Source organism: Elephas maximus, chromosome X (assembly GCF_024166365.1).
Source record: "Elephas maximus indicus isolate mEleMax1 chromosome X, mEleMax1 primary haplotype, whole genome shotgun sequence".
NCBI classification, from domain to species: domain Eukaryota; kingdom Metazoa; phylum Chordata; class Mammalia; order Proboscidea; family Elephantidae; genus Elephas; species Elephas maximus.
This window is the reverse complement of record NC_064846.1, coordinates 172,316,851-172,339,837: the sequence shown is the minus strand read 5'-3', so window position 1 is coordinate 172,339,837 and position 22,987 is coordinate 172,316,851. Positions and strand designations below refer to the sequence as shown.

Below are 22,987 nucleotides of genomic sequence, written 5' to 3'. Positions count from 1 at the left end.
GATCAGAAAACCCCAACACGTTCTACCACCCTTCATTCCATTGGGTTAAATGTTTTCTTCACAGGTGCCTAACGAGGAATGCTCTTCAACTTTCTACAACACACCTCACACCAGCCACGTACAAAGGGTAGATGTGGAGTGGAGGGAGCTGTTTGGAATGGCATAGGAGATGTTTGCCCTAAGAGGCTGTTATGGATTGAATTGTGTGCCCCAAAATGAAATGTGGAAGACCTAACCCCTGTACCTGTAAAGGGGACCATGTTTGCGAATAGGGCTTTTCTCTTTTGTAATGTTAATTAGGTTATACCAGATTATGTTGTTGTTGTTAGGTGCCGTCTAGTTGGTTCCCACTCATAGCGAGCCTATGCACAACAGAACAAAACACTGCCCGGTCTTGTGCCACCCTCACAATTGTTGTTACACTTGAGCTCACTGTTGCAGTCACTGTGTTAATCCATCTCGTTGAGAGTCTTCCTCTTTTTTGCTGACACTCTACCAAGTGTGATGTCCCTCTCCAGGGACTGATTCCTCCCGACAACATGTCCAAAGTGTGTGAGACGTAGTTTTGCCATCCTTGCTTCTAAGGAGCATTCTCATTGTACTTCTTCCAAGACAGATTTGTTCGTTCTTTTGGCAGTCCATGGTATAGTCAATATTCTTCGCCAATACCACAATTCGAAGGCATCAATTCCGTCTGCCTTATTCGTTGTCCAGCTTTCACATGCATACGAGGGGATTGAAAACACCATGGCTTGAGTCAGGCACACTTTAGTCCTCAGGGTGACATCTTTGGTTTTTACCAGATTATGGTGGGTCCTAAACCTAATCACCTTTGAGTTATAAAAAGAGCAGATTAGACACACAGACATACACACAGGAGAAAGACAGTCATGTGAGGATCATCTGCAATCAAATGAATGCCAAGGATTTTCAGCAGTCACCAGACACTAGGAGGGAGGCCCACAGAAGGAATCGACACAGCCAAAACTCTGATTTGCACTTTTAGCCTCCAGAACTGTGAGAAAATAACTTTCTATTCTTTAAGGCCACCTTGTGATATCTTTTGTTATGGTGGCACTAGGTAACGGTCTTAGTTTGCTAGTTCTGCTGTAACACAAAATATATTCCTTGGCATCTGTCTTCCCCTGTGTGTGTCTGTGTCTAATCTGCTCTTTTTAAAATTCAGAAGTGATTAGATTTAGAACCCACCGTACTCTGGTATGACCTCATGAACATAACAAAAGAAAACGCCTAATTCCAAACAGGGTCATATTTACAGGTACAGGGTTAGGACTTCAAAACATACCTGGGGGGACACAATTCAATCCACCACAGTAACTAAGAGAATATTTCAACATTGACATTTTATAGGATGATTGGTACAAGGCGATGGTAAAATGAAGACAGACTTTCAGTCTGTTTTATTGTTGCCTTTGGTTCTCCTGAGCGCCTGCCAGTGGTGTTCTGGCCTGCTTAGGCACTGCTTCAGTGCACGCACCCTGGATCGGCTGCCCCCTGCTGCCACCCCCACACACCTCCATCTCAACCCATGAATGCCCACCATCAGCAGGTGGTGAATATCACTACCAATAACGTGAGGTAAGGACACTGAGCCTCACAGCAGCTCAATGACTTATCCAAGGATGCTACCAAGAGCACATGGGGACTGGAGGTCAGTCATACACTGCTTACCATCTTATTACAGTCTGAAATTACTGTTCTGAAAAAGTCATCCGATAAGCTATGTTTCCAAGTATCTTGTTGCTGTTGTCGTTAGCTGCCGTTGAGTTGAACCCTGACTCATGGCGATCCCACGCACAACACAACCAGACTGCTGTAATCTATAGGGTTCTCACTGGATGATTTTTGGAAGTAGATTGCCGGAACTTCCTTGCTGGTCCATCTTAGTCTGGAAGCTCTGCTGAAACCTGTTCAGCACCGTAACAGCACACAAGCTTCCAAGGACAGACAGATGATGGCTGCACATGAGGACACACTGGCCGGGAGTCAAACTCGGATCTCCCGCATGGACGGTGAGAATTCTACCACTGAGCCCACCACTGCCCCCATGCCAAATGTCTTAGCAGCAGAATACTTCTGTCAAATAAAATAGTATTAACAATACCGGTGTTCATTTGAGATAGAACCAAAGCCCCCTCTGCTCTGTGGCTCTGTGGCCCCCATAGAAGTCTTGAGAAGAAGACCTTGGTTGGAAACTGGGGTCTGGGGGTACAGGGACAATCCAGGACATGCTGAGAGACAGACGACCAAGGCCCTGGGCAGTCAATGGGTCCCATGACGGCTTTAGATGTCTGGCAGCAAAGGAGAGGTTGAGTGTGGCAGGTGACATACCGTGTTGGCTTTATTTACTATTCTGACTCATTTCAGTCCGACAGGAAAAAAAAGTCTATTCCCAAAAAGCGCTGGACTTTATTCTCTCCACTGAGTACTCCCTTCAGGGCAACTCCAAAGTTTCTTTACAAAATGTGCTTGCATTTCACTGCCTTTGAATTTCTATGACCAGAGATGACCTTTCTATGCAACTTGGAAGGGGAAAATAATTTTCATGTCCAAGTTTAATTCTCAGGAGCTTGATCCTATAATTACTGTCCCTTGAACTATGAACTTAACCTCAGGACACTGGCAAGCCCCTGTGTTATTAATATACAGCCTTTTCCTTGGGCTTGTGAAGCAGTTTCGAGAAGCCCGAGAGAACCTGGACTTTTGCCAAAGCTTCCCTGCTGCCTTTCTCTGTGGCCTTTTTTAATCTCTCCACCTTTTTGTTCCTGCAGTGTGGGTAGAATTGCTTTCTCTGCCCAGCTGTGGGTTTCTGTAGCTCTCTGTTTCCGCCTCCCCCTGTCTAAGCCGGAAAGCACTGTGGCTTGCAGAGTTGAGCCAGCTGCTCTGGGAGAGAAAGGTAGGAAAGCCTCCAGGTCAAGGAGCAGGAGATGTCTGTCTGCTCAGGGATTTCTGCAAGTCATCCTGTCCACTTGGGAGATACACCAGAGTGAAAATAAATCAAGTTGGCCATCTCTCCACTCTTCCGGAATTGCAATTCTTTTTGGAGGCAGGAAATCTCTTTCCAGCTATTCTTCTCAGCATATATGAACCTAGGGACCCTCTTTCAGGGCAGTCTCCCCTGGGGAACGCTGGTGGAATGTTAACTTTGCCAGAGCCTCCTGTTGTTGTTGTTAGGTGCCATCAAGTCGGTTCTGACTCATAGAGACCCTATGCTCAACAGAACAAAACACTGCCCGGTCCTGCGCCATCTTCAAAATTGTTGTTATGCTTCAGCCCATTGTTTTAGTCACTGTGTCAATCCACCTCGTTGAGGGTCTTCCTCTTTTTCATGCTGACCCTCTACTTTACCAAGCATGATGTCCTTCTCCAGGGACTGGTCCCTCCTGATAACATGTCCAAAGTATGTGAGACATAGTCTCACCATCCTTGCTTCTAAGGAGCATTCTGGTTGTACTTCTTCCAAGGCAGATTTGTTCGTTCTTTTGGCAGTCCATGGTATAGTCAATATTCCTCACCAATACCACAATTCGAAGGTGTCAATTCTTCTTTGGTCTTTCTTATTCATCGTCTAGCTTTTGCATGTATATGAGGCGACTGAAAACACCATAGCTTGGGTCAGGTGCACCTTAGTCTTCCAGGTGACATCTTAGCTTTGTCAAGACAGGTGCCTTCGAGATGTTCATTCCATGCAATCTGAACCCAATTGTTGTTGTCACACAATTTTTAAATGAAGTCCTTACTGAACAACTGAGATAATTACCATTTTCTTTTATTTTGGAATCCACAGATCATGGTACATTATCAAAATCTGCCTGCTGAATGCCACTCTCTTACGGTGTGTGTGCTAGGTGTAAATGCAGGCATCCACGTGTTCATACCTGTCTTAGTTACCTAGTGCTGCTGTAACACAAATACCACACATGGCTTTAAGGAACAGGAGTTTATTTTCTCACCATTCAGGGGACTAGAAATCTGAATTCAGGGCACCTGCTCTACGGGATGGCTCTCTCTCTCTCTCTGGGGGAAGGTCCTGCCTCTTTCAGCTTTTGTAGCTGAAAGTGTTCTTTGGTTCCTTGGTGATCTCCACATGGCATCTATTTTTTCCCCATTTGTGCTTTCTTATCACAGGAGCCCTGGTGGTATAGAAGGTTGGCAGTTGGAACCCACCAGCTGCTCCTCGGGAGAAAGACGTGGCATTCTGCTTCCATATAGATTACAACCTTGGAAACCCTATGGGGCAGTTCTACTCTGTCCTACAGGGTCACTATGGGTCAGAATTGACTCTATAGCAACGAGTTTTGTCTCGGCGGCTATGCTCCTTTTTATATCACTCAGAAGGGATCAGGTTTAGGACACACCCTACACTGATATGGCCTCATTAACATAACAAAGAAAACTCTACTCCCAAATGGGATCACATCCACAGATGTGGAGGTCAAGACTCCCACGCATATTTGGGGAGGATACAATTCAATCCATAGGAATACTGACTGTAGGTATGTCAGTTCTTTTTTGTCCACCTTCTTCCTCCCACCCCTGCATAAGCAGCCATCCTAATGTCCACCTGTTGGACAGGTTCATGTAGAGTGTGTGTCCTTGCTTTTAGCTATAGCTGTATGCCTGCCTGATGTGTTTTTGCTGTATGTTTGTGTGTGTGATGAGTACAGTTGTGCTGTGCTACAGGTGACATTCTGTGCCATACTTTTTTTTCACTCAGTGTTGTGCTTTTGGGATCTATTCACCATGCAGCCTCCACACACAGTACAGGGCTTCTGCCTGCAGGATGGCATGCCAGTGAGGACCCTCCGCTCTCTACCCCATTCCACCTCCAGCTCCTGGCCAGCACACAACACACCACAGTGAACCCACCTGAAGGTGTCTCCTAGAGGACCTATTCTGAGAAGTTATTTGGGTTATACCCAGAGAACAAATGTCAGGTAATGCATTCTATTTTTCTTCTTGTCGTGGTCACCTTTTCTTAAGATCCATATTCACCATTAGTTTTTTAAACTTATTAGTATCTAGATCCTTCCCCTATCAAGACACAGATTGGAGCAAGTGATGTCCCTTTCTTCCCTGACTTATGGTATATCCTACTTGCAGTTCTGGGCAAGTAGAACATACTTTACTTTTTTCTTTTTTGTCACAGCATTTTTAGATGACAATGAAGTTCCTAACATATATGTCTACACTTTTTCAATGTGTGTCACGGTCTTCTGGAGCTGAGCTCTTCCTCACAGACTGTTTTCAAAGTGGATTTTTGTCAGCAATATTTTTCTGTTATCCATCCCCCTCCCCTATTCTGGTACTCCGATGACTTGTAGGTTTTTCTTCTTGATAGGGTCCCACATAATTTTTAGGCTTTCTTCATTTTTTTTAATTCTTTTTTTCTGATTTTTCCTCAAATAAATTGGTGTCAGGGGGTTTATCTTCAATCTCACTAATTCTGATTTCCATTGCCTCAATTCTGCTCCTATGACCTTCTGTTGAGTTGTCTAATTCTGAAATCCTATTATTAATTTTTTTGGATTTCTAACTGCTGTCTCTTTATGGTTTCTAGCAGCCTGTTGATTTTGTCGTTTTGTTTGCGTACTGTTTTCCTGAATTCCTCTATTGCTTTCTGTGTTCCTTGGTTTGGTCTGAGATTTTGCCTGATCTCCTTCCTGATCTCCTGAAGAGCTCTGTATATTAGTCTTTTGAATTCCATTACCTTACCTTCCTCCAGGAGGTTTCCTGATTCTTTATTTTGGTCTCTTGCTGGAGCCATCCTGACCTGCTTTTTTAAGTGATTTCATATTGACTGTTGTCTGAGTTGGAATCAACTCAACGGCAACAGGTTTGGGTTTTTTTTTTTTTTTAATTGTTGTCTCTGAAGCATCAATAAATTACTATAGTTACTGAATGTTTGTAACTTTGTCCTTTTTTGTTTTGATACACCAAAGTAGGCTGGCTGTGTGAGCTACTTTGGTTATTGGTGTCTTTGAAACTCTCGCTTCCTATCTCCACGTTGTTAGAGCAACTACTAGGTGTGTGAGCCCAGGAGAATGTTCACTTTTCTTGTGCAGGTTCAGCACAGGTGTCCAGGCTGTTGGTCACTGAGTGTGTGGTCCAGACTCTCACCTACAGTCCCAGATGGACAAGGCTGCATAAGGGTGTTCAGAGCAGGCACAGGTATCTGGCTGCAGTAGGGGGCTGTGTGTGGAGCAAGGCAGGGGGCAGACGGCTGCCACCAGATGCCTGGGTGGAGGGCATGTCTTCGTCCCCTAGTGCATGTAATTGGAGGGGCTGGGTATTGCAGTTGGTCCTTGGGCACCCAGTAATGTTGGCTGGAGGGACTGGGAGGCACCACTTCTTCTCAGACCCCTGTCGTGGGTGGCTAGATGGAGTGGGTGGTACCATCAGCCCTCAGGCCCCTGATGTGGGCAGATGAGGTCTGGGCTTGATGGGCAGGGCAGTGTCAAAGGTCAGGAATCTGCAGCTCCTCTTGGCTGCTGCAGTTGAAAAGGGGGTACAGGCATATGCCCTGCTATTTCATGCTAATGTGGGCATGGGGTTTGAATTGGCCCACACACATCCAGGAGGGGTGAAGGGTGATGCAAGTCTGTGAACGCCTTATGCCAGTGGCTGGGCGAAAGGGCAGGGCCTCCCTACCCGTCCTGAATTCTTGGCTTAGGGGGCATGGCAGTTGTTGAATACTGCCAAATTAGTGTCCCAGTGGAGTGGGGTGGGGGAGCGCGAGAGGGGAAGGAAGCACTTCTCCGCTGTGAAACCCTTTGGGGGTGGGGCTATTTTGCCCACATGCAGTGTTTACGATATTTGCACTTAACTTCCGCAGGTCCAGCACTGCTTCCATCCCGCTCTGGAGGCATATTCAGACTCACCGCCAGCCCAGGCTCACTCGATGTGGTAAGAGGCGTCCTGAACGCTACTGCTTAGCTCAGCCCACATGTATCACCTGAACCAACCAGCAGGGAGCTGGCAACCTCACAGCTCGCACTTCTTCACTGCTTTTAAATTGTCTTTCCTTTCCCCTGCCACTAAGTCCAACTCTTCAGCTTTGTCTTTTATGATCAGGGCTCCTAGGTTGTCATACATAATTTATTCACTTGTTTTTTCTTTTTTGGTCTTTGTTATAAGAGGAATGACAGGAAGCTTCTGACTATTCCACGTCTTGGCCCCGCCTGTCTGGCAATTTTTTTGAAAACCAGCATTCCTGAAAATATTTTTATCACACTCTCACACTTAAGTAACACTTCGGCTGAACAATGAATAAGGAAGACTGAAGAAGAATTGATGCCTTTGAATTATGGTGTTGGCAAAGAATATTGAATATACCCAGGACTGCCAGAAGAATGAACAATTCTGTCATGGAAGAAGTACAGCCAGAATGCTTCTTAGAAACAAGGATGGTGAGACTTCTTCTCACGTACTTCAGACATGTTATCAGGAGGGATCAATCCCTGGAAGGACATCATGCTTGGTAGAGGGTCAACAAAAAAGAGGAAGACCCTTGACTGACACAGTGGCTGTAACAATGGGCTCAAACCTAGCAAAGGTTGTGAGGATGGTGCAGGACTGGGCCATGTTTGATTCTGTAGGACACAGGGTTGCTATGAGTCACAATCGACTCAACAGCACCTAACAACTACAACAAGAATAAAGTTTCTAGGTTCAAAGTAATCTTAAAATATTACTCTGACTTCTTAGTGTTGATGTTGAGAATTACATTGTCAATTTGATTCCTGTTCTTTGAAGGTATGCTGCTTTCTGTCTGGAGCTTCTTGAATTTTCCATTTCACATTACTCATTTTCACTCTGCTATACCTAGGTGTGGAGCCCTGGTGGCACAGTGGTTAAGAGTGGTTGCTGATCAAAAGGTCAGCAGTTTGAATCCACCAGGTGCTCCATGGAAACCCTATGGGGCAGTTCTACTCTGTCCTATAGGGTCGCTAGGAGTCGGAATCTACTCGACGGCAACAGGGTTTTTTTTGTTGTTTTTTTTTTTGTATGTTGTTGGCAAAAATAATACTCAAATGATTTATTATGTTTGCATTCTTGGATCATATCTTTCTGTAATTCTGCCTCAGAAGGTATATGTTTTTCAGTTTCTTTATCTTCTTGGCGATTGTTGTTTTTTGGGTATCTAGTTATATTTGTCTGTGAGTGTACGTTATTCCAGGACAGAGTTCTTACTTGGAGAGGGGATACTGCCCCCAGGGGACACCAGCAATGTCTGGAGACATTTTCATCATCACCACAGTATGCGGGTGGATGCTACTGATATCTAGTAGAGGCTCAACAGCCTACAGTGCACAGGACTGTCCTCACAACCAGAAAAATCTGACCTCAAATGTCACTAGTGTGGAGGCTGAGAAACCTGGGCTAGAGGTGTCAGCTGTGCTGTGTGCTGGCAAAAGGCTGTGTCCCACCAGCAGAGGACCCAGTTACACAGAGCCACTGCTGGCCACTCCCCTCCCCTCGACAATGCCAGGCAAGCTCCGTCAGAGTTTCTTCAATGTTCTTGTATATATGTTGTCTCCTTGTTGAGGTACCTCCACACTGGGTGTTTAGAAGGGGTGTGAGCTGGAGGGAATGCCCAAGACACCCCTTTCATCAGTTCCTCTTCCCCAGAGGGGGTCCTGAGCTGTCCTGATACGACACACCCTCTCCCCACAAACAGCAGCTCTTGCAGCAGATTCCTTGTAGCAAATGAGCAGGTGATGACTCTCCAAGCGCAGTACAGGGGAAAGGTAAGGGGAGAAATTAACTCCTTCTTCCTATATCCTCACTCCACCACCCATCTACCGGTTTGTCATACTGTGGTGGCTTGCATGTTGCTATGATGCTGGAAGCTAAGGCACCGGTATTTTAAGTGCCAGCAGGGTCATCCATGGTAGACAGGTTTCAGCGGAGCTTCCAGGCCAAGACAGGCTAGGAAGAGAGACCTGGCAATCTACATCCAAATATTAGACAGTGAAAGCCCTATGGATCACAACAGAATATGCTCAAGACTTTGACTCCATTACTTTGAACATTATCAGGAAGGACCACCATTTCACTATGTTTGTTAAAATGGTGAGCCAGTGAAGGTGAGGGAAATTCTCCATGAGATGGACTGACACAATGCCTGCAACAATGGACTCGAGCACATCATCTACCAGGAAGATGGCACAGGACCAGGCAATGTTTCGTACTGCTGTATAGAATGTCACCATGAGTTGGAGTTGACTGGACGGCAACTAACAACAGCAATTCTGTCACTGTCCCTTGGCAGCCCTGATACCAGGTTAATAAAGTGAGTACCCACCGCTAACCCCCAAGCGAGAGGCATACATTTACCCCCACCATCTGTCAGTCAGTTACCCGAGAGACCTGTGGAAGCTTCTTATGGGGCTTTCTCCTCCCTTCCAACCTTCCCTTCTGCTTCCACTGCTGTTTATGGTTGTCTTGAAGGCAGAAACCTGCAGCCCTTGCTCGTTTGCCACTATCACAAGAAACCCTATCAACTTTTTAAAAATTATTAATTATAGGTGCCCTGTGAAAACTCTGAGTCAAAATCGATTCGACAGCAACAGGTTTTTTTGGTTTGTGAAAACTAACATATTAAAACAAATATTTCTAGAAATTTCATTTTCTTTGTAAATGGATGATATGATAGATTCTATAACAGGTTGGAAAATGTAAATTATACTCAAGAAAGCTTGTGTCTTTGCGATTAGAGGGTAACAGCTTGACTGCACAAGCTACCTCATTTCAAATTAATATTTTTTCGAAAATGTTTTGAATTAAATCCAATGACTATTCTTAAACCCATGCTATATTCTGTTTTTACGTGGCTAGATGTAAATAAGTTTTCAAAGATGGGGACTACATTTATGAGTTGGGATTTCCTCCACTTTGGACAGAAAATTATTTTTCTCTTGGTTCTGACAGATACCATACACAGAAGTATCTAAGTGACGAGAAAAACTAAGTATGTTTTCCCCTTTGCATTTTTACTGAGTACTGTTTAACATCACAGCTCCTTTTTATATCTCAGTGAACACAATCTCCTTCCCAGCAACTAACAACATTCATCAAAGCAGTCTTTTATGACATGTAAATAAATGCATTTTCCTTTACACACACAAGGACAATATAGGTGATCTGTAGGGTTTTTGTAGAGACTGGATATTTATCATAGTGATATATTTCTGTTATCACGCAGCCATTATTTAGGCATTGATTCAGGAGAGCAAACTGCTTAGGATATCAAGATAGCATGATGGCAGCATGAAGAAAAAAATAAGCTTGTAGAAACTCAAAGATGCTTCCACGGCCCACTTTCTATTTTATTTCTAGAGATTACTTCTATGGCTTATAATCATACTTAAAATTCAGATTTAACATAATAGCCTTTTTTATGTGAGAAAGCAGTTTTTCATATAAACACATGGTGTACAATCCAAATGATTCAGGAAAAAAATTAAGCTTAACAATCTCTGTTAAAACTAGGTTTGTGTACATTCACATACCTAAGGGAAAAAAAGGACTATTTTTTTATCTGTCTCTCATTTAAAGGAACCCTGATGGCACAGTGGATAAAGCACTCAACTGCTAACTGAATGGTCAGCAGTTCGAAACCACCAGTGACTCCACAGGAGAAGGATGTAGCAATCTGCTTCTGTAAAGACATACAGCCTTGGAAACCTAGGAGGTCGCTATGAGCTAGAATCGACTCAACAGCAGTAAATTCGGTTTTCCGGTTTTCTCTCTCAGTTATTTTGGTGGTTTGGTACATAACCATTTCCATAATCTGTCAGAGGAGATCAAATAGTAAAGTAAAACCAATTATTTACCAAACTCTAGAAACAGGAAACGTGAGGGCGCATATGTTTTCAAGTTCTACTCTAAGTACTGCTGAGCAGCAAAATCTCCAAATTTGAGGAAAGCTGCCCATAGAGCATCTCACAGGGAACTCAGATAAAACCTGTGTAACTATCAGGATTTTATTCAGGAAAATTTAATGTAGTTCTGCAAAGCATATTTTATGACAAAAACAAGGCTACAAAGACCATTTGTATTCTCCGATGACACAAAAACGAATCAAAACCCAGCAACTGCCTTCTAATTCAGGTATTCCAGTCTGGGGGTCTGCTTTAGACCGGGGGTAGAAAACTATTTACCACCCACAGGCCAAATCTGGCCCACTACTTGTCTTGGTTAATAAAGTTTTATTGAAATCTGACCACGCCCATTTGTTGACGCACTGTCTGTAGCTAAAAAGGCAGAGTTGAGACCGTCTACCCCAGGAAGCCTGACGTGAGGGCAGTGGGGGCTCGGTGTTGCCCTGCCCATGCGACTGGTCTTCTAAACGGCCTTATACCTTGAATATTCATGAATTCTAGCATTATCTGCACAAATATCCCCTTTGTCCTAAGCTTGGATAAGCAGTGATTCATATTTTTGTTGGCAACATGAGAACCCTGATTAGCATCCATAATATAAAATAGTTGTCATCAGGTAAAAACGCTTCCAATAAACACTCCGCAGCCATGTTGGATAAATGGATACGGTCTTGATTTGTTAGGGAATGGATGGATGCACAGTAAAACGTATCGATTCTTCAGGTTTTTTTCTAGATATTGGTAGCGTACAATTGATTTAGAGGACCGTTAGTGTAGCTGTGGTCCTAAGCATTTGTTCATTGCCTTTGTTGTTTCTCCAGGAAATCTATGAGTTATTTAGGAATGCATTTTTAAATTCCCAGACACATGAGTCTTTATTAACTATCGATTCATTGTTGATTTCCTATTTATTGCCTTTGTTCGTTCATCTATATTTGGGGTACAGGTTACTATCACGGTTTAAATCTTCCACGTGTTTTCTAATACTGTTACCTTGATCTACCCATTTCTGACAAAAGTTTGTTGAAATCTTAAACTTACTTGTTAAAATCTTAAACTCATGGTGAATGTGTCCATTTCTCTTGGTAATGTGTCAGTTTTCCTTTCTGAGTTCAAGGTGTATATAGTTTCATACTATTTTGTCTTCTTGATGCATTTGTCCTTTTGTGTATATAAAGTAGTATCCCATTCTAACAAAATAATGATTGCATTAAGTTCTATATTATGAGATATTAGTAGTCTTTCTTTTAATTTGTATTTTCCTTGGCTTTGTTTTAGCTGTGATTTTATATTTAGTAGGCAGATTCATGTACACTGAGGGTAACTGCTGACATATTAGGACTTATTTTCATCATTTGTGCTTTCTGTTACCATTCGTTTTGTTTTCTTTCTTTTCTCTCCCCTTCTACTTATTATTTTTTTTTTTAACTTTTTATTTCCTTTTATTTCTTCTGCATTTTGGTTGCTATATATAGTATTTCTATACTTACTGGTTATCTTCGTTGTTACCTATACAGGTAGTTCCCGACTTGCAACATATTTGAGTTATAACGAACCACACTGACAATCATCTGTTTTGGGTTTTTTTTTTTTTTTCGGTTTATGGTCACGTGCTACATACAGTGTATGTTATCATTCTCGGATATGTACTCACGGACGTTCAATGTAATGAGTATACAGACAACTCTCGCTAATGTTCTGACTAGAAACGCCACCCCCATTTCCAGGGATAATCCAGGTGACCCAGAACCTTCCACAAGTGGAGTTATTACTGCAACTGACAAAATGCCAATGCTGTCCAACTCTTCTTCATCATCTGAGTCCATTTTTTTGATTCATGTATTTTTTTATGTTATATATATGTACGTGTATCAAAATACAGCTCTAAGTTTATATGTAATGTTTCCAACCCCCAAAGGCAAATTAAGATTTATACAGATACTGATAATAAAAGGCATTAATAATGAAAGCTAAAAAAAAAAGAAAAAAAATCATTTGATTTCTTGACTGCTGCTTCCATGGGCGCTGTGAATCTAAGTAAGATGAAATCCTTCAGTGGGCACTTGCTATCTGTATAGTGCTGTTCTTGCTGGGTGCCTTTCAGTCAGTTCTGATTCATAGCGACCTTATGTGCAACAGGGAGAAACGCTGCCCAGTCCTGCGCCATCCTCACAATCACTGCTCTGATCAGCCCCTCGTTGCAGCCACTGGGTCTGCCCATTACCTATGAGACTGGTGCCTTTCAGTCAGTTCCGATTCATAGCGACCCTATGTGCAGCAGGATGAAACGCTGCCCGGTCCTGCGCCATCCTCACAATCATTGCTCTGATCAGCCCCTCGTTGCAGCCACTGTGTCTGCCCATTACCTATGAGACTGGTGCCTTTCAGTCAGTTCCGATTCATAGCGACCCTATGTGCAGCAGGACGAAACGCTGCCCAGTCCTGTGCCGTCCTCACAATCATTGCTCTGATCAGCCCCTCGTTGCAGCCACTGTGTCTGCCCATTACCTATGAGACTGGTGCCTTTCAGTCAGTTCTGATTCATAGCGACCCTATGTGCAACAGGACAAAACGCTGCCCGGTCCTGTGCCATCCTCACAACCATTGCTCTGATCAGCCCCTTGTTGCAGCCACTGTGTCTGCCCATTACCTATGAGACTGGTGCCTTTCAGTCAGTTCTGATTCATAGCGACCCTATGTGCAACAGGACAAAACGCTGCCCGGTCCTGTGCCGTCCTCACAACCATTGCTCTGATCAGCCCCTTGTTGCAGCCACTGTGTCTGCCCATTACCTATGAGACTGGTGCCTTTCAGTCAGTTCCGATTCATAGCGACCCTATGTGCAGCAGGACGAAATGCTGCCTGGTCCTGTGCCATCCTCACAACCATTGCTCTGATCAGCCCCTTGCTGCAGCCACTGTGTCTGCCCATTACCTATGAGACTGGTGCCTTTCAGTCAGTTCCGATTCATAGCGACCCTATGTGCAGCAGGACGAAATGCTACCCGGTCCTGTGCCGTCCTCACAATCATTGCTCTGATCAGCCCCTTGTTGCAGCCACTGGGTCTGTCCGTTACCTATGAGATTGTCTATCTCTACAGTCTGTTTTACAGGAAGCATTTAATTGATGGAGACATTCTTCTGTTTGGTGCATGCAAAGTCCGTACCTCCAGCACCAGCTGCTGTCTTCCACCCTGCATTCTCCCAAGTGGGAGTCCCTTCGACCGCCTTCTGTGCTAGCTCACACCAGCCTACAGAGGCCTAATGTTCATGATTTCCAACAGAGGGTGGTGCAAATCCATGGAGACCGCCAGCTTAAAAAAATAAAGCTCAGCCTTCTTGAATCTCACTTGGCTCGGACACCAGTTACAAATTTTGCCAGCACTTGGGGAAAAGTTCACCTCATCTCCCTGGAAATGTGAATACACTATCACGGAAAAGCAAGCTTAAGTACGAGCACCTGTGAAAACGTCTTCCATCCTTCCTCAAGTCAGAAAGTCAGTGGGGCTCCTGGAAGGAGCAGACGGTGTGATGTGACTGCTGACAGGTTTGAGCTGAGTGCAGCACTCACCCCGCTCCTCAGCGGGAAGCGCCCACAGCGCCTCCAAGGAAACAGCACCTCCAGGGGCAAAAGCATCTCTCTCCAATCAACTGCACTGCGAGGCCATTATATAATAACTGAAAGGCCGTTACATAACAACAGGAAGCTGCCTCACCCCCTTAGATCCTCACACGTTAACCAGGGAAAATCTCCAAAACCCAAGCCAGCATTTAAAAAGACACCGGGGAAGAGTGACATCATGCAGAACGGCTGTCACACAGCCAGCACAGGAGAGGATGGACGGATGGAAGGTGAGATGAGGAAACGGAGGATGGATGCCAGGCAAAGGTTCCTTCTCCCTCAGGTTCAAGTGTGTTGATGGGCGTGGAGGGGGTGTTTGAAGGCATCATTATATAGACATCTGAATGTCTTGTGGAAAGTAAAAGTATTCTCAACATAACTTTTCACAGACATGTTTCTCTGCTAAATTTCCAATGATCTATCAAATAATTCACAGCAGTATGGGATTGTGTCAAAGTGCATATAAGCATTGTAAGCCCTAAGGGGTGGAGATAGAAGGAGTCTTTCAAATGTATCATATGAAGTTTTAATCTAAAGGGGCAAAGACTAGTTGAAACAATGATAATGTCAACGAGGAGGGCAGTCTGGGGGATGGCTGATCATAAAATAGTAAAGGCATTAGCAAAACAGTAGCACTGTCTCCTTGTCACTCCCATTAGCTCTCTCTAGGTACAAACTGCAGATCTGTTTCTACCAAGCATCACTTGAGCTGCCTGTTTTAATTTAGCAAAGGAGGCAAGTAGGACCCAGGGACCAGGGAAAAAGGTATACAGAAGCCCATGCCCGGTCCCTACACCATCCCCATGATTGGCTGCAGTTTGGACAACTGTGATCCATAGGGTTTTCATTGGCTGATTTTCAAAAGTAGATCACCAAGCCTTTCTTCCTACTTCATCTTAGTCTGGAAACTCCATTGAAGCCAGTTCAGCATCCTAGCAACACGCAAGCCTCCAGTGACAGGCGGGTAGTGGTGGAGAACAAGGAGCATTGGCTGGGACATGAACCCAGGTCTCTTGCATGGAAGGCAAGAACTCTACCACTGAACCACCACTGCCCCCATAAAGTTTGGCTAAATTAAGGTATCACAGCTGTGTGCTAAGTGACATAGGTATTAATGAGTCCCAAAGATCAAACAATCCTCTTCCAAGTTAAAGGTACCTGGAAACTTTCTGATCACTTGAGGGGTCTGTTGGCAGGAGAGTTACCAAGGACGCTCAAGAGGCAACGTCTGAGGGACAAGGGAATCTGGGTTAGTGCTCTGGGCTCATCACACAGCCTATATGGTGATGGTGAGGAGCTGGTTCTGGTCATGCCAGTGACCAGCTGCCTTAGAAACATGACTAGTTGAGTGAGGAGGGTGAAAGAGCCTTCACTTTGGGAACTAAAGCATAGATGAAACTCCTTTGCTGAGCACAGAAGGTGAACAATTGTCCAGAAGAACCACTGAGGATGGTCCACCTACATGAACTAGCAAGAGGACACCAGAGTGCATGCGGGGCAACTTCTCAGCAGCAACCCCACGTCGAAGCAACAGTGGCCAACAAACAGCCGGTTATACAGTCTGATGTCCGTGTTGTTGTTGTTGTCAGGTGCCATCAACTTGGCTCCAGCTAACAGCAGCCCTATGTACAACAGAATGAAACACTGCCTGGTCCCGCACCATCTTCATAGTCGTTACGCTTGAGCACACCGTTGCAGCCACTGTCAATCCATCTCATTGAGGGTCTTCCCTTTTTTGCTGACCCTGTACTTTACCAAGCATAATGTCCTTCTCCAGGGACTGATCCCTCCCCATAACATGTCCAAAGTATGTGAGATGTAGTCTCACCAACCTTGCTTCTAAGGATCATTCTGGCTACTTCCTCCAAAACTGATTTGATCGTTCTTTTGGCAGTCCATGGTATATTCAATATTCCTCACCATCACCACAATTCAAAGGCATCAATTCTTCTTTGGTCTTCATTATTCATTGCCTAGCTTTGGCACGCATACGAGGTGATTGAAAACACAATGACTTCAGTCAGGCGCACCTCAGTCTTCAAGGTGACATCTTTGTTTTTTAACACTTTAAAGAGGTCCTTTGCAGCAGATATGCCCAATGCAATGCATCGTTTGATTTCTTGACTGCTGCTTCCATGGCTGTTGATTGTGGATCCACGTAAAATGAAATCCTTGACAACTGCCCTCTAAGTTTCCTACCTAATGTTTGGAGTTGCTATTGTCAATTTGACCTCATATAGGTAGTTCTTTAAAAGAGCACAATGCTCAAGGCAGATATTCTTTACTAATTAAGGTAAATGATTGTTTAGTACAAATAAGGATATTTTTGGTTGAACATTTAAAGATTATCTCAAGGCAAAAGTTTCAGGGGTTCATCCAGCCTCACGGGATCTAGAAAGTCTGGATTCAATGAGAATTTGAAATCATATTCTGCGTTTCCCCCCTTTTGATCAGCACTACTGTATAGAATCTTTCATCAAAATGTTGAGTAATGGTAGCTGGGCACTACTATCCAGTTCTTCCGGACTCATGGTGTGAAGTGGCTTTTACAAAGCCTAACATGTGACTGTGTGATCTGAAGGATAAGCAATAAGCATTCTCCGTCTGCATCCGAATACCGTTCAGTGCCAGGAATGTAGACCTCCACCTATTCTTCCTTGTGTGGCCAACTGGTCACCCTCAACAAAAACAATAGCAGGGATTCAGGCACTTGTACACCAGTGTTCACTACAGCACTAATAACAATAGGCAAAAGCTGGAAACAACCTAAGTGCCCACACACAAATGAATGGATAAACTAAATGTGATCTATACATGCCATTGGGTTATCATCCATAAACGGAAAAGACGACATGATACATGCTACAAGATGGAAGAGTCTGAAAACATGTTAAGTGGAATAAATCAGTCACAAAAGGACAAATGCTGTATGATTCCATCTATATGAAATACCTAGAACAGGCAAATGTGTACAGACTGAAAGTTATTAGTGGTTGCCAGGAATGGGCAAGAGGGAAGGGGATAAGGAGACTCAGTGCTATGGGGACACTGAGCTTCTGTTCAGGGTGATGCAAAAAGTTGGAAATGAATAATGGTGATAGTTGCATACCCTGAGGAATACAATTAACATCACTAAGCTGCACATGCAAAGAATGTTGGAATGCTAAGCTTTCTTATAAACATATTTACCACAATAAAGAAAATATCAAAACCTGACAAGACAACATCCACTTTCGTGAGCAGACAAATCCTTTAGAACCCACTTAATGTTGGTCTGCAAATATTAGGCGTGCCACCCTGGTTTTAGGTGCTGGAGAAGGGTGATTCGTGCTCACAGTGAATTCATTCAGCATGTATGTCTTCATAAGGAGGGAAAAGGAAAAGCCAAGCCGGCCAGGAACGAGATTAATGACAACTTGCAAATGAGGGGATTTGACAGCAATGAATTCTGAATGTCATAAAATGTTTTCTCTCCTCTAGTACTACCAATGTTATTTAATTCACAGCCAGTGTGCTGTTCCGTGTTCCCATACCAACAATACTAACCTTGTGTAATCTCTTAACATGATCATATTAGACATTTAACACAGAATTTAGCGGTTTGCAGCTGCGTTTCGGAGTCAACCGAGGTCACAGGCTGTAAGTGGTAGGACACAGTCATACAGGAATGTTCTGACTCCTACTCAAGGGTTCTGTCTATTACATCATGTAAAGTTGGGGTCTCCCTCCCTGCCTTCCCAGCCCCTTTGACCTCCCTCCTACAGGCTTGCTGTTGCCCCTACACTTCTGGTCTTTGTGCACAGGTCCTGCTGCTCCCAGTTCCTGAGAGGTACAAGTTCTAAATATTGGGAGTTTTACAAGAAACAAAATAAAACAACCAGTTGCCCTCGCATCAATTTTGACTCATGGCGACCTCATGTGTGTCAGACCATAACCGTGCTCCAGAAGGTTTTCAATGCTAATTTTTTGGAAGAAGATTACCAGGCATTTCTTCCAAGGTGCCTCTGGGTAGACTAGAACCTCCAGCCTTTCAGTTACCAGGCAACAGCATTAAAGTTCCCTGGATGGTGCTTTCTTTACACGGTTGCTATGAGATAGAATCGACTCAACAGCAGTGAGTTTTTTCAGCGGGTGGGGTGATGCAAACAGTTAATGCACTCAGCTGTTAACCGAAAGGTTGGTGATTCAAGTCCACCTAGTGACTCCTCAGAAGAAAGGGCTGGTGATCTACTTCCAAAAAACCAGCCGCTGAAAACCTTACGGAGCACATTTCTACTCTGACACACATAGGGGTCACCGTGAGTTACCATCAACTTGACAGAAGCTGGGTGAGAGTTCACCTATCCCTGACCACCCATCTCTAATGACACTTCCTCCATGCAGGCTTCTCTGATACGCCAAATCCCCTGACTCCTTACACAGTTCTGTCTTATGACATTTATCCTGTTCTCCTTTACTATATATTTGTTACTTGTATCAAATCTTAGCTGTGCAATTCCATTTAAGAGCAGGGAGTAAATCTTGATGACGCTAAGCTTGTTCATCCACTGGCCCGCAGCAGGCAGTGGATCACAAAACCATCCCATTGTGATTATGTACTTGCCAGGCTAAGCCAGGAGCACTCGAGGGAGAACGATATATTTACCTTCAACGGCGCGACTGGAGACGTGTCAGGAAGTCTGCCCTACGCTGAAATGGACTCTCCTCCTGTAGCATCAGCAGCCTGGAATTTCACCCCCAGGAAGAAATCTTTTCCCATTAAGCATCATCCTCTCCAAATGCTGGTTGTCAAGGGGAAGACCACACACGGTTAGTTCACACTTGTCTGTCGTATTGTTTTCCTGGGGCAAAAAGAGACACAGAAGAGCATCAGAGGGTTGGCTGCTCAGCAAGGACGAATGACCAAAAAAGAAATGGTTCAGAAGCAAAGATGGAAGGATCTAAAACAAAATGACTGATGTCGCACGTTTTCCAAGGCAACAATGGCTGTCTTAGAATGTTGCTCGCTGGGGCTGGTGAGTGATGTTTTTTCTTGAGCAGCCGCTGCGCAGAGGTTCTCCTCAGAGTGGTATACCAGTGAAGGGCAATGTCGATAGTACCACCTGTCGACAGGGGTGGGTCCCTACTGGGCTGCTCATCTTGGCAAAACCAGGAGACCCTTCCCAGCAGCACCTTTGATTTCAATTACTAAATATCTTTTTCCTTCTGTCTAAATTAGATTTCCAGCCCCAACATAACTGAGAGTCCACCCAATGCCAATGTCCTACATGATTTTGAAGATATTTTGAAAATGAAAATAAAATTACTCCACATCTCAGGGATGGGAAATAAATGTGGCCGCCCAAACCACACCCTGGGTTCCATTTCTCAAGGAGCTCAGTGGACATGCTCAAGACATGACTGCATCAAAGTGATGCACCTCCCCACATGCCAGAGAAAAGGCAAGGGCTTGCAGAATTGGGGAATGGTGTGTGCAGAAGACCAGCAGAATGCACAATTATCTAACAGGTTTGCCGGGGAGGAGATTACTGAAGCTACCATGGGTTTTTGCTGGTTGAGCAGATGCAAACGGCATATTTTAACATTTTCCACTGTGTGTTTTTCTATTCAGGGAAGGCACCGATTTAATAGCTGTAACGGGAGAGAGAAGCCTCTCAAAGTTCAGTGACTCATTTCCGTTTGGAACAATTAGGGTAAAAGAGAAATAACTGTATAAATGCTCTCTGCTGCATGCATGGTAAAAGTGAACCCGTTTGCAACGGTGCATAATTGGCTCACCTGAAGGTAACTAAATGAGTCACTGAAAATGAGGGAAACCCTGTGTCATGGATTGAATTATGTCCCCCCAAAAACGTGTGGATCAGTTTGGCTGGGCCATGATTCCCGATACTGTGTGAGTTTCCTGTATGTTGTAAACCCTGCCTCTACAATGTTAATGAGGGAGGATGGGTGGCAGATGTGTTGGTGAGCAGGACTAAATCTAAAGATTGGATTGCGTCTTCAGGTAATCTCTTGAGATACAAAAGAGAGAAGCTATCAGAGAGACAGGGGAACCTCATACCACCAAGAAAGAAGCACCAGGAGCAGAGCGTGTCCTTTAGACCCAAGGTTCCTGTGCAGAGAAGCTCCTAGTCCAGGGGAAGATTGACAAGAAGGACCTTCCTCCAGAGCTGACAGAGAGAGAAAGCCTTCCCCTGGAGCTGACACCCTGAATTTGGGCTCATAACCTACTAGACTGTGAGAAAATAAATTTCTCTTTGTTAAAGCCATCCACTTGTGGTATTTCTGTTCTAGCAGCCCTAGATGACTAAGACACCCTCCCTGAGATGGGATGACACAAGAGCCACAACAATGGGCTCAAACATACCAACGATCGTGAAGATGGTGCAGGACTGGGCAACGTGTCGTTCTGTTATACGTAAGGTCACCATCAGTCAGAGCTAACTCAACGGCAGCTGACATCCACAAGGTAACTGCACCACCCAGAAACTGAGATAGATACCTATAAAGACCTTCTTACCAAGCCTGCTCCGAGGTAGATGCTCAACTCACGGTACTTCCCTCGTCTCTAATGCCTGTGGTTAGGAAGGTGCGGTATCACTAATGCTAAAAGTTGTTGCTTTATGTATTTTATGTGCTTTGAATCTAAGTGAATCCATAGGTTTTGTCTTTTATTTTGTAACAAAGGGGGCATGGTAGGACATGGGAAAGGACCACAAGAAACACATGGCTCTAAATCCACTCGAAAGATTGGAATTGAAAAATGCTTCCATTTAGACTTTTCCCAAAGGTTTAAAAGTGATTCACGATTGGCCCTTAGAGACGGCGTGGCCGCACTTTATCAGCACACTAACGCCATCAGATAAATTCAGGGCTGATCCTCATCTCTTTTTCCAAAATACATTGACTGATAGCAGTTATAGAGAACGAACTGGTGTTTGTTAGCACACTGGTAAGTCATAGACATTTGCAATATTATAACTCTGTATGCCACGGAGACAAATAAATAACAGATGCCAAAATACAATGCTAGTACGTAAAGCTGGTCTTCCTGCCACTTCAGGAGAATGTCAGAAAAGGCATTCCAAATGCACGCACAAAAATGTAAACATTGTGTAAATATCAATGTACTGTAGCCGCAAGTACTGAAGAAAGATTATCTGGCCTACGAATCACTCAGGTCACAAGCTTATTCTATTTTTCTTCCTCTTACTACCACGCTTTTGACCTGTCTGCAAAAAATAAAACGTCGTTCCAGATAGGAGCCAGCTGAGAAGTCAATTATAAGATAATAGCTGTTTATTTTTGCACCTAAGATCCTCTTTTACATTTCTTCAAAAAAACACACCTCATGTGAAGGAAAATGAAGAACACGCAATGAAAAGGGGAGAAGATACTCTGATTATTTTGAGGATACAAGGAACATGAGGTATAGAACTTGGTGTAAATCATACTATTTTTAAGGCTTCTTTAATTAAACGATTTTGGTGCTTTGTTTTGACTATAGTTATTATTAGCTGCCATCAAGTTGATTCCAGCCCACGGGGACCCCATGTGGGCAGAGGAGAACTGCTCCATAGGGTTTTCGAGGCTGTGACCTTTTGCAAGCAGATCACCAGGCCTGTCTTCCAAGGGACCTCCAAGAAGGTTTAAACCACCAACCTTTCAGCTAGTAGTTGAGTACTTAATGGTCTGCACCACCCAGGAACTCCTCTGACCATAGTGAAACCACATAAAACCCTATCCATCAGTTTAGGTAATGCTACATAGCAGGGGTCAGCAACCTTTTCCTGTAAAGGTCTACAGTATAAATATTTTAGGCTTTGTAGGCCAAAAAGTTTCTGTTATAACTACTTAGCTCTGCCAGCCCAGCTCAAAAGTAGCCGGAGACAATATGTAAATGGATAGGCATGGCTGTGTTACAATAAAACTTTATTTACAAAAACAGGTGGTGGGTTGAACTTGGTCTGCTGGTAGAAGTTTGAGGTCCCCTGCTATAGAACAAAACAGCCCTGGTGGCCCAAGCAATGGTTAAACGCTAACCGGAAGGTTGGCGGTTCAAACCCACCAGCTGTTCCTAAGGAGAAAAGAGCTGGTGATCTGCTCCCAAAAAGATTAAAAAAAAAAAAAAACCCACTGCCATGGAGTTGATTCCAGCTCATAGTGACCCTATAGGACAGAGTAGAGCTGCCCCATAGAGTTTCCAAGGCTGTAAATCTTTTTTTTTTATAATTGTACTTTAGATGAAGATTCACAGAATAAACTACCTTCTCATTAAACAGTTAGTACACACAATGTTCTAAGACTATTGGTTAACAACTCCACAACATGTCAACGCTCTCCCTTCTCAACCCTGGGTTCCCTATTACCAGCTTTCCTGTTCCCTCCTGCCTTCCAATCCCTGCCCCAGGGCTGGTGCGCCCCTTTAGTCTTGTTTTGTTCCATGGGTCTGTTCAATC

The 22,987-nt window shown here is 44.1% G+C and overlaps 1 protein-coding gene across 1 annotated transcript in view; it reads right to left on the bottom strand.

The window, feature by feature from the left end:
* Window positions 1-10,824: 10,824 nt before the first annotated feature.
* LOC126069199 (basic salivary proline-rich protein 4-like) overlaps window positions 10,825-22,987 on the bottom strand; it is a 73,854-nt gene continuing 61,691 nt past the window's right edge. Inside the window, exon 19 of the mRNA XM_049872312.1 lies at window positions 10,825-19,369. The gene's annotated coding sequence lies outside the window, so the exon portion shown is untranslated. The remainder of the gene's footprint in view (window positions 19,370-22,987) is intronic.